The 16,946-nt window shown below is 44.5% G+C and overlaps 1 long non-coding RNA gene across 1 annotated transcript; it reads left to right on the top strand.

Annotated features, from left to right (window-relative positions):
- The first annotated feature begins 1,314 nt into the window (after positions 1–1,314).
- On the top strand, positions 1,315–4,508 carry LOC123084668 (uncharacterized). Its single transcript, XR_006439375.1, has 3 exons — positions 1,315–2,871; positions 2,994–3,140; positions 3,917–4,508. It is a non-coding gene; the product is annotated as an uncharacterized lncRNA (long non-coding RNA).
- The last annotated feature ends 12,438 nt before the right edge of the window (positions 4,509–16,946 follow it).

The following is a 16,946-nucleotide window of genomic DNA, read 5'->3' as shown; positions in this document are numbered from 1 at the left end:
AAGCTTCTGCAAAAAACAAGTACTAACAAATCTTAGGGCAGTCAATTTCAACTTAAGGCAAATTTGCAAAATATTTAGATTACTCATTATTAGCATCCCCTTCTCGCGCATCATGTAGGCCCGATGTCATGTGTCATAGGCATCGCCGAGAAGGCAAACCATCCTTACAAAGTTCAAACAATAAATATATATGAGTTCATCTCAAATATTGGTATACACTAAACATCTCCTATGTGTCCATCTAAACATCTCATATGTATTCATCTACAAGAATCTCATCATCTCCTTCTCACACAATGAATAAATGATTTGCGATACTCATTTGAAAAATTATCATATATATCTCATATGTCATATGTATCTAAAAAAACTCAACATCTCATATTTCCAATAAACTCAACATCTCATATATATCTAAAAAACTCAACATGCCATATATAGCTAGAAAACTAGACATCTCATAATTATCTACAATACTAGGCATCTCATATATATATATATATATATATATATATATATATATATATATATATATATATATCTCTAAAAAAACAATCTAGGGTTTCACTAAGAAGAATCATATATTGTGAACTAATGAACAATACTATGGTAGTACCACTATGACTACACATCCTAAATCACAATACCCAATCTTGGACAAATAAAAATCCAAACCAAGCAAATCAAGGGTTCCACCCAATCTTGGACAACTCTCTAAAATGGAAACGGATTTACGGAGGAAAAGAAAGGGAACGGAGGAGTTTATCTAATAGGATGGATTAGAGATCGATTCCACGTCTAAAGTCTCCAGATCTGAGAGGAGTTTACCTAATAGAAGGGGGCGCTGCCGCTGCTCTCTGTTGACAGAGAGCAACTGCCTGGGGGGCTGGCCTGATGCGGCATAAGTCAATGTGCAGCGCCTAGCGCCTACGCTAGGCGCTACACATTACATGTGTTGCTCCTATGCCTTAGGCGCTGCACGGCTGGACGTGGGGCCGCGCCTGGCCCCGAGCTGCCACGCTGGCCGGGCGTGCGGCGCCTAAGACAAATGCGCTACATAGTGGAGTGCAGCGCCTGGCTGTCAGGCGCCACAAAAAATGGTCGGTTTGTAAAAAAATGAAGATCAGTTAAGATAGTGAATTGATTTAGCCTACGGCACAAATATGTGTATTTTGCCTTTGACATCGATCAAGGGTCCAAAATAAAATAAAGAAATAACACACGACAAAGTATGACGGAACTTTTAGAGCACCCACGTCACTTGTTAAAAAGCAAATGTGTGTGATGTCAATTCTTTTGCCCATCCTCCTCGCCCACCCAGTCACGGACGAGGCTGCCGCCTCCGTTCATCGTTGGGCTTGTCGTCGCCGCCACCATACGCGGGATTCGTCTTCAGCGCGACCCTGTCTCCTTTCCAGGCCGCCGGCCGCTCCCTCCAGATCCGACGCTCGCCTTATCCTTGTCCAGATCCGCCTCTTTCGAGGTTACCGGCGACCCTCTCCGTATTCAGCACTTAGGGGTAGCTCAATTTTCTTGAATTCAACAGTGAGTTCTTCCGGTAATTATTTGGATTCGCTCTAGTGTTACGAGCATCTTGCCGTTCATGATTAATATTACTCCGCTAAATCCAATTAACTCGCGTCAATATCGGGCGCGCGCCGTTTAGATCGGATCTGTCCCGCCATGCCTAACAATGGAATGGAATCCGTGGCGGAGGGGGACGATTGTGATGGTCTTCTCCGACTCTGCCTCATCTCCGTGTGTCTCTCTCTCTCTTACCTTGATAAGTATATCTAGCCGCAAGGCCGACCCGCCGTCTCCATAACTTGTTCTGTAAACTGCTGCAAGGCCTCAACAAGTCGCTAGCTATAGATAGGACTTCAAGTTTGGCTGTTCCAGCAAGTATTTGTGCAACAAAACAAACCTAGGCTGTCTGGCTGCAGCCTTGCATCCATCTGCTGCGGCATCCAATCAAATCATGGTTTTGCAGAGCCAAGATGCCCAAGACAGAATCAGTGCGCTCCCTAGCGACATCCTTATCCGAATCCTTGAACTCCTTCCGATGCGCAGTGCGATTCGGACCGGATCGCTCTCCAAACGGTGGAGACACCTCCCTCGCCAGCTCTCTTGTCTGCTCATAGGTGTATCGGACATTCAGAGCGCTACCTACGTCACGCTAGGCCAGATCATGGGGGCGTACACAGAAACGACGAGGAGATTGCTATCGTCCACATGCGAATGCGGCAGCCGTTCCATCAAGAGCCTGAGACTTACCTTTTACCTTTCAAAACATTTCTTGTGCTCTATTGGCCATGCCGTCGGGGATGTAGCCAGGAACGGCGACACTGAATGCCTCGAGTTTGTGATATTCACGCATCTTGCGAGACCAAGCAATGCTCAACGTGTCTTGTTCAGACAGCGCTTCATGTCTTTCTTCCACTCTTGCCCAGTCGCCTTCAGATGGCTCACAAGACTAACTCTCCACAACCTTGCATTTGGAGACTCGGATGTCCCCAATCTCCTCAATGCTTGCGATAAGCTTCAGTTCCTTAACTTGAGATGCTGCAAATTGGGTCCGAAATCTGTCCTCAGCATAGACGCCCCGTCATCAGAGCTCCAGAAACTTGAATTGTTTTGCTTTGAGTGTGTGCGGGTTGATCTAGCAAGTCTTCCTAAGCTGAAGCAAGTGCTCTGTGATACTTGGTGGGCTGTGACCACACCTATGTCTTGTGGCTTTGTTCCCCAACTTGAGAAAGTAAGCCTCGCCTCTGCTGCCTGTCTGGGCAGAAGCCATTCACATTGAGCAAGTGTTTATCTAGTAGTAGTACAAGAAGCCTCTCGTCCTTGTGTCTGGATTTTTGCTCTCAGATGGTAAGTTTCTACTGCTACAACTCACTCTGCGTCTATGCCTCGTTCATCTATTATTTCAATGTATATATACACATTGCTACACGTCTCATGCATGCTCCATATTTGTTTTTTTACAAGTGCAGATCTGGATTCAACCGGAAGATCCTAAACAGCTCACACGTATATTCAGTAGCCTTAGAGATGTTTATATCTATAATGTCTTTGCTGAGTGTGATTTGAATTGGACATTCTTTATCCTTAAAGCTGCACCTTCACTGAAGAACTTCTATGTAAGTCTGTTAATTAAGATTTTCTATGCCACTTGCCCACTTTATATAATTTTTTCTTTGACATGTTTATGCATTTTCAGCACTAACTATATACCAGCATGCCACTAGCGCTCTTCTGTCACCAATAATAAAGATGAGAGCAGGATATGTGCAAGTGTAAATAGTTAGTTTTTTTGCAAACAAAAGCACTTGTGGAAAATAAGTTAGTTGTATTGCACAAGCTAGAACACAAGGCAAACACACTCAGTCACTCGCAGCTTTAACGAAAGGTACTACATGCCGCATTGGGATGTAGGCAATATGAGATTCATTAAATGATATCATTGACGATGCAATGCAAAAAAGTAGAAATTCTTAAACATGGATTTTCTTGGGAGATAATTTCCATGCAAGATAATGTTAGAATTCCTCCAAATTTCTACAGATCATGATATAATTGCATAGGTACCATATGCAACGTCATTCCTGTTTCAGAGAGCTGTATGCAAATTCCCCTAAAACCATATGAGGGCCTATCTTTAAATACTAATATGAAGCTCATTGCATTTTTTTGAATAGTACTCCCTCCGATATTTGATGCAGGTTTAATACAACTTAGAACTAAAGTTGTACTAGAGCAGCGTCAACTAATATTGATCGGAGGGAGTAGTACATTTACTTGTAAGTTTTTGTAGCTACCGGTCTGTCGCCGTACTGCATCTTGAAAACTAGTATTGAGGTTGATGCTGATTTTATATGTAATATTTGTCGTTTGTTTTGTTGTTGGGTCCATGCAGTTATCTCGACACTCTTGTGAACCCAACAAGTTTGACGATATTGCCAAAAAGACCGACTTGGTGTGGGAAACCTCCAGTTTCAAGCATTTGAACTTGAAGCTGCTGTTCATGAAAGGGTTTTCGAAGGATGAGAAGGTGATGAACTATATAAGACTTGTCATGAAAAGATCTATGGGCTTGAAGAGAATCGAACTGCATGATAAAGACCCATGTGAGGAGTGCAAAGCCATATCCCCCGAGTGTTTAAGGTTTCCTGTGCATGAATCTAGCAAGCGTCGGATTAAGGAGCAACTCACATATGGATTCTCCTTAGATGTGGAGATAATAATGGGATGATGCATATGATCAAGCAGTGCGCAGAACCACGTCAGTTGCTTAGCACGCCCATTAATAAGGGATATATATATAGAGAGAGAGAGAATAGGTGCGAGCATATGTAGGCTTACTTTTTGACTTTTTCAGAGACAAGGTGAGTGCCCGTGTGTTGCAACAGGAGCCAAAAAAATTCATGTTTACAATCAAGGTATTGGGTTAAACTAACACTTGTTATTGTAATTTTTTACACACATATTTAGTAGGTCAATGTGTAGAACTTAGCTCATTTGACATGCATGGGACCCAGACAATGGATATCAAAGCAACAACAAATGCAACCATGTGAGCATCATACCAGTAACGGTCTAAAATAAAATTCATTTTTAAAGATTATCCTTCCAAACAAAACGTAATGGCCGGTTATTGAAAGTGCACAAAAAGTTGCAAGCGAGAATGAAAAAGCGTGTGTCTATGCGTTCCAGCAACAAAGCATATGCATAAATACATTGATTATGCCTTTTTATGTAAAAAAATCTTTACAAATTGAACATTACAAGTCCAAAATAAAAACAAAACAGAAGTGACACCAAACATATTTGTCAAAGTGTTAACTAAGATTTGATAATCCACAACAGACCTATCCATAATGTAGCCGGGCAAACAGTATTGTGGTAGACAGTCATATCGACGGTTATTGTGCCGATCGCCCCAATATCGCGACTCTGCAAGAGTTGCTCCTGTTACCTAATCTCACGGAAGACACGTAATAGGTAGAACATATTTTGGACATCAGATAAAAAAACATATTTTGGACATAACTTGGGCCTCTTTGATTCACAGGGTTTTTGTGAGCAACTCGCTAGATCTGGTGGAAATCGAGCTAGGGTTTCATTTCAAATCGAGAGAGGGGAAGGAGTTTGTGTAGCCTATCCGCCCAACCACCTACACAGCTACAAAAGGTACAAGCATCGGCCGAAGCCGCCGTCCAGTTCCTTCCTACCTATTACATTGGAGTCTACTGGCTATTTAAAGGAGGTGACCGTTAACACAGTTAACGGGCCCAGGCCGGGTCGACGAAACGCGTTGGAGTCCTTCTTTGCCTCCTGGGCCGGCTCGTTCCAAGCCCATCTTCTATCTTTGAATCTTCAGCGCTCTCTTTGCTTGCCGGAACAGCTACAATAGTGTGGTTGCCTGTTGTCGGGCCGCTGACATCCCCCCTCCTTGAGAAGCGGCTTGTCCCCAAGTCGTAGCCCTTGGAAATTGTTGTCTGAGAGATTCCAAATCCTCCCACGTTGCTTCACACGCAGAACAACCGCTCAGACCAGTAAAACCTCTGACCTCCTTAACATTAACAGGAGTAGGCCAATTTTGCACAGCCACAATCTTACTGGGATCAGTAGCCACTCCCTTGGAGCTGATCACATGGCCTAGATAAGGGATTTCCTGTTGAGCAAAAGCACATTTGGACAACTTCACTTTCCACTGCTCCTTGTGTAATATTTCTAACACTTGCCTGACATGTTTCAAATGTTCTCTATAAGTTATACTGAAGACCAGGATATCATCAAAGAAAACCAAAGCACATTTCCTCAGGACAGGAGACAAATCAAAGTTCATAGATCCTTGAAAAGTACCAGGGGCCTCACTCAACCCAAAGGCCATGACAGTGAATTCATAATGGCCATTGTGAGTCTGAAAAGCAGTTTTGGATTCCTCTCCTGGTGCAAGCCTGATTTGATGATAGCCAGCTTTCAGATCTAGCTTAGAAAACCAACAAGCCCTAGCTAATTCATCTAAAAGTTCATCAATAACTGGGATGGGATACTTTCCTTTTATTGTAATAACATTCAAGTGTCTGAAATCCACAACTAACCTCCATGTACCTTCTTCCTTCTTTTTAACTAACAACACAGGAGAAGAAAATGGACTTTTACTGAATCTGATCATGCCCATGGAGAGTAGTTCCTGAATCTATTTCTCAAGCTCATCTTTGAGTTGAGGAGCAATTCTATATGGTCTAACAGAGACAGGTCTAGCTCCAGGAATTAGAGGAATATGATGATCATGTGCTCTTCTGGGAGGTAGGCCAGTGGGAGCTTCAAATACTGATGCAAATTCATCTAGAATTACTTGCATATCAGGAGGAACATCCCCTTCCCCAGAACAAATAACAACACTGACAGAAACCATGGTAACAGCAAATTCAGTTGGTAACAGACCCTGCAATGTAACTGTTGGGGAACGTAGTAATTTCAAAATTTTCCTACGTACACGCAAGATCATGGTGATGGCATAGCAACGAGAGGAGAGAGTGTTGTCCATGTACCCTCGTAGACCGTAAGCAGAAGCGTTATGACAACGCGGTTGATGTAGTCGTACGTCTTCACGATCCGACCGATCCAAGTACCGAACGTACGGCACCTCCGAGTTCAGCACACGCCCAGCTCGATGACGATACCCGGGCTCCGATCCAGCAAAGCTTCGGGGATGAGTTCCGTTAGCACGACGGCGTGGTGACGATGATGATGCTCTACTGGCGCAGGGCTTCGCCTAAACTCCGAGACGATATGACTGAGGTGTAATATGGTGGAGGGGGGCACCGCACACGGCTAAGGAACGATCCGTAGATCAACTTGTGTGTCTATGGGGTGCCCCCCGCCCCCGTATATAAAGGAGCCAGGGGGGAGGAGGCGGCCGGCCAAGGAGGGCACGCCAAGGGGGGGGAGTCCTACTCCCACCGGAAGTAGGACTCCCTCCTTTCCTAGTTGGAATAGGAGAAGGGGGAAAGAGGAGGAAGAGGGGAAGGAAAAGGGGGGGCGCCGCCCCCCTTCCCTTGTCCTATTCGGACTAGGAAGGGGAGGGGCGCGCGGCCCCCTCCTGCCTCCTTCCCTCTTCTCTCTCGAGGCCCATGTAGGCCCAATAACCCCCCGGGGGGTTCCGGTAACCTCCCGGTACTCCGGTTAAATGCCGATTTCACCCAGAACGATTCCGATGTCCAAATATAGGCTTCCAATATATCGATCTTTATGTCTCGACCATTTCGAGACTCCTCGTTACGTCCGTGATCACATCCGGGACTCCGAACAAACTTCGGTACATCAAAACTTATAAACTCATAATAAAACTGTCATCGTAACGTTAAGCGTGCGGACCCTACGGGTTCGAGAACTATGTAGACATGACCTAGAACTATTCTCGGTCAATAACCAATAGCGGAACCTGGATGCCCATATTGGTTCCTACATATTCTACGAAGATCTTTATCGGTCAAACCGCATAACAACATACGTTGTTCCCTTTGTCATCGGTATGTTACTTGCCCGAGATTTGATCGTCGGTATCCAATACCTAGTTCAATCTCGTTAACGGCAAGTCTCTTTACTCGTTCCGTAATGCACCATCCTGTAACCAACTCATTTGGTCACATTGCTTGCAAGGCTTATAATGATGTGCATTACCGAGAGGGCCCAGAGATACCTCTCCGACAATCGGAGTGACAAAACCTAATCTCGAAATACGCCAACTCAACATGTACCTTCGGAGACACCTGTAGTACTCCTTTGTAATCACCCAGTTACGTTGTGACGTTTGGTAGTACCCAAAGTGTTCCTCCGGTAAACGAGAGTTGTATAATTCTCATAGATACAGGAACATGTATAAGTCATGAAGAAAGCAATAGCAATATACTAAACGATCAAGTGCTAGGCTAATGGAATGGGTTATGTCAATCACATCATTCTCCTAATGATGTGATCCCATTAATCAAATGACAACACATGTCTATGGTTAGGAAACATAACCATCTTTGATTAATGAGCTAGCCAGGTAGAGGCATACTAGTGACTATATGTTTGTCTATGTATTCACACATGTATCATGTTTCCAGTTAATACAATTCTAGCATGAATAATAAACATTTATCATGATATGAGGAAATAAATAATAACTTTATTATTGCCTCTAGGGCATATTTCCTTCAGTCTCCCACTTGCACTAGAGTCAATAATCTAGATTACGTAGTAATGATTCTAACACCCATGGAGTCTTGGTGCTGATCATGTTTTGCTCGTGAGAGTGGCTTAGTCAATGGGTCTGCAACATTCAGATCCGTATGTATCTTGCAAATCTCTATGTCTCCCACTTGGACTTGGTCCCGAATGGAATTGAAGCGTCTCTTGATGTGCTTGGTTCTCTTGTGAAATCTGGATTCCTTTGCCAAGGCAATTGCACCAGTATTGTCACAGAAGATTTTCATTGGTCCCGATGCACTAGGTATGACACCTAGATCCGAAATGAACTCTTTCATCCAGACTCCTTCATTTGCTGCTTCTGAAGCAGCTATATACTCCGCTTCACATGTAGATCCCGCCACGACGCTTTGTTTAGAACTGCTCCAACTTACAGCTCCACCGTTTAATAAAAACATGTATCCGGTTTGCGATTTAGAATCGTCCGGATGAGTGTCAAAGCTTGCATCGACGTAACCATTTACGACTAGCTCTTTGTCACCTCCATATATGAGAAACATATCCTTAGTCCTTTTCAGGTATTTCAGGATGTTCTTGACCGCTGTCCAGTGATCCACTCCTGGATTACTTTGGTACCTTCCTGCCAAGCTTATTGCTAAGTATACGTCAGGTCTGGTACACAGCATTGCGTACATGATAGAGCCTATGGCTGAAGCATAGGGAACATCTTTCATTTTCTCTCTATCTTCTGCTGTGGTCGGGCATTGAGTTTGACTCAACTTCACGCCTTGTAGTACGGGCAAGAACCCTTTCTTTGCCTGATCCATTTTGAATTTTTTTCAAAATTTTATCAAGGTATGTGCTTTGTGAAAGTCCTATTAAGCGTCTTGATCTATCTCTATAGATCTTGATGCCCAATATGTAAGCAGCTTCACCAAGGTCTTTCATTGAAAAACTTTTATTCAAGTATCCCTTTATGCTATCCAGAAATTCTATATCATTTCTAATTAATAATATGTCATCTACATATAATATCAGAAATGCTACAGAGCTCCCACTCACTTTCTTGTAAATACAGGCTTCTCCAAAAGTCTGTATAAAACCATATGCTTTGATCATACTGTCAAAGCGTTTATTCCAACTCCGAGATGCTTGCACCAGTCCATAAGTGGAACGCTGGAGCTTGCACACAGCACCTTTTGGATCAATAAAACCTTCTGGCTGCATCATATACAACTCTTCTTCCAGAAATCCATTCAAGAATGAAGTTTTGACATCCATTTGCCAAATTTCATAATCATGAAATGCAGCAATAGCTAACATGATTCGGACAGACTTAAGCATCGCTACGGGTAAGAAAGTCTCATCGTAGTCAACTCCTTGAACTTGTCGAAAACCTTTCGCAACAAGTCGAGCTTTATAGACAGTTACATTACCATCAGCGTCAGTCTTCTTCTTAAAGATCCATTTATTCTCAATTGCTTGCCGATCATCGGGCAAGTCAACCAAAGTCCATACTTTGTTTTCATACATGGATCCCATCTCAGATTTCATGGCCTCTAGCCATTTTGCGGAATCTGGGCTCATCATCGCTTCCTCATAGTTCGTAGGTTCATCATGATCAAGCAACATGACTTCCAGAATTGGATTACCGTACCACTCTGGTGCGGATCTTACTCTAGTAGACCTACGAGGTTCAGTAGAAACTTGATCTGAAGTTTCATGATCAATATCATTAGCTTCCTCACTAATTGGTGTAGTTGTCACAGGAACCGGGTTTTTTGATGAACTACTTTCCAATAAGGGAGTAGATACAGTTATCTCATCAAGTTCTACTTTCCTCCCACTCACTTCTTTCGAGAGAAACTCCTTCTCTAGAAAGGATCCGATTTTAGCAACGAAAATCTTGCCCTCAGATCTGTGATAGAAGGTGTACCCAATAGTCTCTTTTGGGTATCCTATGAAGACACATTTCTCTGATTTGGGTTCGAGCTTATCTGGTTGAAGTTTCTTCACATAAGCATCGCAGCCCCAAACTTTAAGAAACGACAATTTTGGTTTCTTGCCAAATCACAGTTCATAAGGCATCGTCTCAACGGATTTTGATGGTGCCCTATTTAACGTGAATACGGCCGTCTCTAAAGCATAACCCCAAAACGATAGCGGTAAATCAGTAAGAGACATCATAGATCGCACCATATCTAGTAAAGTACGATTACGACGTTCAGACACACCATTTTGTTGTGGTGTTCCGGGTGGCGTGAGTTGCGAAACTATTCCGCATTGTTTCAAGTGTAGACCAAACTCGTAACTCAAATATTCACCTCTATGATCAGATCGTAGAAATTTTATTTTCTTGTTACGATGATTTTTCGCATTGTTCGCTCTGTCATCACCTCTCAGGCTGTGTACTCCATCACACCAATCATTGTCCCTCAGGGTTCCCTTGACAACCTCAACAAGATTGAGCGAGCTTTTCTTTGGTCCGGCACTGACAAGACCACCGATGCCAAATGTAAAGTCAACTGGGACATGGTCTGCCGCCCCACCAGCTATGGGGGTTTGGGTGTTCTTAACACCGACAAATTTGCTCGTGCTTTGAGGCTCAGATGGCTTTGGTTTGAATGGAAAGAGCCGTCCAAGCTCTGGGTCAGCCTGGGCAACCCTTGCACCGACACGCAGGTCCCGTATGTCATAAGCAGGTTTAAAATCATAAAAACGGTCATCAACTCAACTTGGTAGTTTTTTATCACAAAATTAGTACTAATCTGGAGTTTTCAGTCACTTTTTAAAATGTAGTAGTTCTGTGGGACAGTGACATGAAATGTGGTAGTTTTTTGTCAAATACTCGGTTAATCTCCGCTTTTTCCCTGACCGCCATTTGCATGGTTGCCTCTCGTCTGCCCCGTATCACAGTCATTAGTGAAGTAACCCCTTTTCTCGGTATGTTTGGGCCGCCTCGTGTTTGACGATGATGATGGCCTCGCCCGGAGCCCGGCGTGTTTGAGGGGTCTCCCTTCTTGCCTCAGCTTGTCTTTGTGGAGTCGAAGCTGCGGAGGAGGAGTGTCGGTGGTAACGATCACATGGGGAGGGATTCTGCTGCGGCGGCTTGCTAGGCGCAGGCTCAATGTTTTTCCCCCGCAAGGTTGGTCGCTTGAGTCGAAGCTGTCTGGAGGCCGACCAACGCGGGGTGGTTGTCTGCTTCGCATTGGCCGACATGGAGCTCGCCCTTTGTTGCCACGAGGGCTTCGTTGATGCAAGTCGATGGTGAAGCCAGAGTTGTTGACTCATGGAAGAGTGATTATGATGGCGTTGGGTGATAACCTTGACAATGTTTTTCTTCTCGGTGGCGTGTTTATATTCATGTGGGTGGCCAGGTCATACAGTGTTTCCATGTGTGGGTTGTTGTGACGGTCCCAGTTTTTCATGTATTAATCTGATAACTTTTTTTTAATAAATCGAACTCCTTTGGGGCTTGGGGCTGACTTAAAAAAATGATGTGAGTTCTTACATTGTGATTAGACGTCAAAAGGCGTGGTCTACATTGTTAGAAGTGTACCTATTGGCGAAAAGATCTTCATAGGAGACCTCAATGGCCATGTGAGAAGTTTTGAATGGGTGTATGGGGCTTTGGCTACGACATCAAAAGTCAAGAAGGAGAAGATGTATTAAGCTTAGCTATAGCCTACGACATGATTGTAGCTAACATCCTATTTGAAAAGCTAGAATCACATCTAGTGTCTTCTAATAGTGGTCAACACTCTAGATAGACTGATTTCATCCACTCGGGAAGAGAAGACAAACGTGCTTGCATAGATTGTAAGGTGATACATATAGAGAGTGTTGTCTCTCAACATAAACTTGTGATGGTTGACTTTCACTTTCGAATTTGTGTCCAGTTGGATAATCGTGCCAAAGATGCTTTAACAAAGTGGTGAAAGCTCTAGGGGGATGCAAATCAGGCTTTCAAGGAGAGAGTCATTAAGGAGGGCCCTTAAGAGAAAAGAGGTGATGTAGACAATATGTAGATAAAGATTACTGCTGGAAATATGCCCTAGAGGCAATAATAAAAGCATTATTATTATATTTCCTTGTCCATGATAATTGTCTTTATTCATGCTATAATTGTGTTATCCGGAAATCGTAATACATGTGTGAATAACAGACACCAACATGTCCCTAGTGAGCCTCTAGTTGACTAGCTCGTTGATCAACAGATAGTCATGGTTTCCTGACTATGGACACTGGATGTCATTGATAACGAGATCACATCATTGGGAGAATGATGTGATGGACAAGACCCAATCCTAAACATAGCACAAGATCGTATAGTTCGTTTGCTAGAGTTTTCCAATGTCAAAGTATCTTTTCCTTAGACCATGAGATCGTGTAACTCCGGATACCATAGGAGTGCTTTGGGTATGCCAAACGTCACAACGTAACTGGGTGACTATAAAGGTAGACTACGGGTATCTCCGAAAGTGTCTGTTGGGTGACATGGATCAAGACTGGGATTTGTCACTCCGTATGACGGAGAGGTATCACTGGGCCCACTCAGTAATGCATCATCATAATGAGCTCAGAGTGACCAAGTGTCTGGTCACGGGATCATGCATTACGGTACGAGTAAAGTGACTTGCCGGTAACGAGATTGAACGAGGTATTGGGATACCGACGATCGAATCTCGGGCAAGTAACATATCGATAGACAAAGGGAATAGCGTACGGGATTGATTGAATCCTCGACATCGTGGTTCATCCGATGAGATCATCGTGGAGCATGTGGGAGCCAACATGGGTATCCAGATCCCGCTGTTGGTTATTGACCGGAGAGTCATCTCGGTCATGTCTGCTTGTCTCCCGAACCCGTAGGGTCTACACACTTAAGGTTCGATGACGCTAGGGTTATGAAGATATGTATATGCAGAAACCCGAATGTTGTTCGGAGTCCCGGATGAGATCCCGGACGTCACGAGGAGTTCCGGAATGGTCCGGAGGTAAAGAATTATATATAGGAAGTGCTATTTCGGGCATCGGGACAAGTTTCGGGGTTATCGGTATTGTACCGGGACCACCGGAAGGGTCCCGGGGGTCCACCGGGTGGGGCCACCTGTCCCGGGGGGCCACATGGGCTGTAGGGGGTGCGCCTTGGCCTAGATGGGCCAAGGGCACCAGCCCCTATAGGCCCATGCGCCTAGGGTTTCCACCATGGAAGAGTCCATGTGGTGGAAGGCACCCCTAGGTGCCTTGGGGGGGAGGGAAACCTCCCCTTGGCCGCCGCCCCCCCTAGTAGATCTCATCTACTAGGGCTGGCGTCCCCCCTGGCACCCCTATATATAGTGGGGGGGAGAGGAGGGATTTCACACCAGCCCCTGGCGCCTCCATCCCCCCCCCCGTTACATCTCTCCCTCGTAGTCTCGGCGAAGCCCTGCTGCTGTGACGCCCTGCATCCACCACCACGCCGTCGTGCTGCTGGACCTTCATCAACCTCTCCTCCCCCCTTGCTGGATCAAGAAGGAGGAGACGTCTCCCGTCCCGTACGTGTGTTGAACGCGGAGGTGCCGTCCGTTCGGCGCTGGTCATCGGTGATTTGGATCACGTCGAGTACGACTACATCATCACCGTTCTTTTGAACGCTTCCGTGCGCGATCTACAAAGGTATGTAGATGCATCTAATCACTCGTTGCTAGATGAACTCCTAGATGATCTTGGTGAAACGAGTAGGAAAATTTTTGTTTTCTGCAACGTTCCCCAACAGTGGCATCATGATCTATGTCTATGCGTAGTTCTTCTTGCGCGAGTAGAACACAATTTGTTGTGGGCGTAGATTTGTCAACTTTCTTGCCGTTACTAGTCCTTTCTTGCTTCAGCGGTATTGTGGGATGAAGCGGCCCGGACCAACCTTACACGTACGCTTACGTGAGACCGGTTCCACCGACTAACATGCACTAGTTGCATAAGGTGGCTGGCGGGTGTCTGTCTCTCTCACTTTAGTTGGAGCGGAATCGATGAACAGGGTCCTTATGAAGGATAAATAGAAGTTGACAAATCACGTTGTGGCTTTAACGTAGGTAAGAAAACGTTCTTGCTAGAACCCTAATTCAGCCACGTAAAACTTGCAACAACAATTAGAGGACGTCTAACTTGTTTTTGCAGCAAGTGGTTTGTGATATGATATGGCCAAAGTTGTGATGAATGATGAATGATCTATATGTGATGTATGAGATGTTCATGCTATTGTAATAGGATTCACGACTTGCATGTCGATGAGTATGACAACCGGCAGGAGCCATAGGAGTTGTCTTTATTCTTTTTATGACCTGCGTGTCATCGAGAAACGCCATGTAAATTACTTTACTTTATTGCTAAATGCGTTAGCCATAGTAGAAGAAGTAATAGTTGGCGAGCAACTTCATGGAGACACGATGATGGAGATCATGATGATGGAGATCATGGTGTCAAGCCGGTGACAAGATGATCATGGAGCCCCAAGATGGAGATCAAAGGAGCTATGTGATATTGGCCATATCATGTCACGTTTATTATTTGATTGCATGTGATGTTTATCATGTTTTGCATCTTGTTTACTTAGAACGACGGTAGTAAATAAGATGATCCCTCACAATAAATTCAAGAAGTGTTCCCCCTAACTGTGCACCGTTGCGACAGTTCGCTGTTTCAAAACACCACGTGATGATCGGGTGTTTTATTCAGACGTTCACATACAACGGGTGTAAGACAGATTTACACATGCAAACACTTAGGTTAACTTGACGAGCCTAGCATGTACAGACATGGCCTCGGAACACAGAAGACCGAAAGGTCGAGCATGAGTCGTATAGAAGATACGATCAACATGAAGATGTTCACCGACGTTGACTAGTCCGTCTCACGTGATGATCGGACACGGTCTAGTTAAACTCGGATCATGTAATACTTAGATGACTGGAGGGATGTCTAATCTAAGTGGGAGTTCATTAATAATTTGATTAGTTGAACTTAATTATCATGAACTTAGTCTAAATATTTTACAATATGTCTTGTAGATTAAATGGCCAACGTAGTCCTCAACTTCAACGCGTTCCTAGAGAAAACCAAGCTGAAAGACGATGGCAGCAACTATACGGACTGGGTCCGGAACCTGAGGATCATCCTCATAGCTGCCAAGAAAGATTATGTCCTACAAGCACCGCTTGGTGACGCACCCGTTCTCCCTGCAGAACAAGATGTTATGAACGCTTGGCAGGCACGTTCCGATGACTACTCCCTCGTTCAGTGCGGCATGCTTTACAGCCTAGAGCCGGGGCTCCAAAAGCGTTTTGAGAGACATGGAGCATATGAGATGTTCGAAGAGCTGAAAATGGTTTTCCAAGCTCATGCCCGGGTCGAGAGATATGAAGTCTCCGACAAATTCTTCAGCTGTAAGATGGAGGAAAACAGTTCTGTCAGTGAGCACATACTCACTATGTCTGGGTTGCATAACCGCTTGACTCAGCTGGGAGTTAATCTCCCGGATGATGCGGTCATTGACAGAATCCTCCAGTCGCTTCCACCAAGCTACAAGAGCTTTGTGATGAACTTCAATATGCAGGGGATGGAAAAGACCATTCCTGAAGTATTTGCTATGCTGAAATCAGCAGAGGTAGAAGTCAGGAAGGAACATCAAGTGTTGATGGTCAATAAAACCACTAAGTTCAAGAAAGGCAAGGGTAAAAAGAACTTCAAGAAGGACGGCAAGGAGGTTGCCGCGCCCGGCAAGCAAGCTGCCGGGAAGAAGCCAAAGAATGGACCCAAGCCCGAGACTGAGTGCTTTTATTGCAAGGGAAGCGGTCACTGGAAGCGGAACTGCCCTAAGTACTTAGCGGATAAGAAGGCCGGCAAAACAAAAGGTATATGTGATATACATGTAATTGATGTGTACCTTACTAGTGCCCGTAGTAGCTCCTGGGTATTTGATACCGGTGCAGTTGCTCACATTTGTAACTCAAAGCAGGGGCTGCGGAATAAGCGGAAACTGGCAAAGGACGAGGTGACGATGCGCGTCGGGAATGGTTCCAAGGTCAATGTGGTCGCCGTCGGCACGCTACCTCTGCATCTCCCTTCGGGATTAGTTTTAAACCTTAATAATTGTTATTTAGTGCCAGCTTTGAGCATGAACATTGTATCGGGATCTCGTTTAATTCGAGATGGCTACTCTTTTAAATCTGAGAATAATGGTTGTTCCATTTTTATGAGAGATATGTTTTATGGTCATGCTCCTATGGTGAATGGTTTATTCTTTATGAATCTCGAACGTGATGCTACACATGTTCATAATGTGAGTACCAAAAGAAGTAAGGTTGATAATGATAGTCCCACATACCTGTGGCACTGCCGCCTTGGTCACATAGGTGTCAAACGCATGAAGAAGCTCCATGCTGATGGACTTTTAGAGTCTCTTGATTATGAATCATTTGACACATGCGAACCATGCCTTATGGGTAAAATGACCAAGACTCCGTTCTCAGGAACAATGGAGCGAGCAACCGACTTATTGGAAATCATACATACTGATGTGTGCGGTCCAATGAGTGTTGAGGCTCGCGGTGGCTATCGTTATGTTCTCACCCTCACTGATGATTTAAGTAGGTATGGGTATATCTACTTAATGAAACACAAGTCTGAAACCTTTGAAAAGTTCAAGGAATTTCAGAGTGAGGTTGAAAATCAACGTGACAGGAAAATCAAGTTTCTACGATCAGATCGTG

The sequence above is a fragment of the Triticum aestivum genome, chromosome 1B (genome assembly GCF_018294505.1).
Source record: "Triticum aestivum cultivar Chinese Spring chromosome 1B, IWGSC CS RefSeq v2.1, whole genome shotgun sequence".
NCBI lineage: Eukaryota > Viridiplantae > Streptophyta > Magnoliopsida > Poales > Poaceae > Triticum > Triticum aestivum.
Note: the sequence above shows the minus strand (reverse complement) of the source record. Positions and strands in the feature narration are given on the sequence as shown.